This window comes from Morone saxatilis, unplaced genomic scaffold, assembly GCF_004916995.1.
Source record: "Morone saxatilis isolate NCDOM2014 unplaced genomic scaffold, NCSU_SB_2.0 Contig23, whole genome shotgun sequence".
NCBI lineage: Eukaryota > Metazoa > Chordata > Actinopteri > Moronidae > Morone > Morone saxatilis.
Genome location: NW_023339796.1, coordinates 130364 through 131546, shown reverse-complemented (window position 1 = coordinate 131546; position 1183 = coordinate 130364). Strand labels below are relative to the sequence as shown.

At 42.3% G+C, this 1183-nt stretch overlaps 1 protein-coding gene across 1 annotated transcript in view; it reads left to right on the top strand.

Moving 5' to 3' along the window:
* Nucleotides 1-1183, top strand: part of LOC118334390 (mitofusin-1-like) — a gene marked incomplete at its 3' end in the record, with an annotated part of 8180 nt that overhangs the window by 3689 nt on the left and 3308 nt on the right.

Sequence of the window (1183 nt, the reverse complement as noted above, 5' to 3'; positions counted from 1 at the left end):
GAACCGGAGAACCGGAGAACCGGACTGACGAGGTGAGTGAGTTAGCACACGGGGCTAACGGCGGAGCTAGCTCTCATTGGGAGTAAAGGCATCTCCTCCGAGAGGCGGCGGGGGGAAAAAAAACACAAAACCGGGGATCTGATGTAGGAAAACGAGGCCTAAAGGAAAACGCGTGTGGGTGACAACACGTCTGTGTAATTTGTATAAAATAACAAATCAGCCCCGGCCTGTTTAACACCGGGGAGCAGTCGGCGTTTGCTCGGTAAATGTGGACGATTTACCGAGCGAGGAGACTACAACCCGGTCGTGATATTATCCGCCTGTGAGGGTCGATTCATAAAAGTGTTTATTGACTGAGATTGCACCGCCGGACTGGTGATTAGTAACGTTTAGCTGAGCTCGGTAGCTCCCGTTTGTGTTGACGTTGAATCAGCCATTCAGTGTTTGGACTGATGCGTCCGAGCTAACACACAGCTAGCCACCAGATACACGAGAAGATATCTGCAGTTAAAGTTAACAGTTTTTATTTATTTATTTATTTATTTATTTGAGAAGCAACCACACAGTGTTTTATAAATGCTGTCTCATGTGGGGAGTGTTAGAGGCAAAGCTCACTTCAGCTGAGCGCTCAGGACTTTTGTCGCTTAACTTTAGGTTTTGTCTGTGTGTGTGTGTGTGTCTGTCTCTGTCTGTCTGTCTCTGTGTGTCTGTCTGTCTGTCTGTCTGATAGACTAACCTCAGCACTACTGCAGCTGCTTTGGGAGGCTTTTATTGCGAAAAACCTGGATCTGTGTTAACTGAAGATGAGTAATTATTTCCTCTTTTCATCATCATCAGTAATTTATAGTCAGGGACAGTCTGATAGAAAGCGTCAGAGCAGAGAACAATGGTCATTTTTTCCCATTTTTGAAACCTAATTTTATATAAATTTGGCAGAATGGTTAATAACACGTTTTCCTTTAGTGTGAGAAACTCAGAAATCATATTTAGTTTTGCTTTACACTGACTTTAATGTGGAATATAATAATAGTAATTATTTTATACAATTATAAAATATACCAATAAAAACCTGGATTGTTAAATAATTAATTTCAGTGATCTGACTGTGATCTGACTGTGATCTGACTGTGATCCAGTTGTGATCTGACTGTGATCTGGTTGTGATCCGGTTGTGATCCGGTTG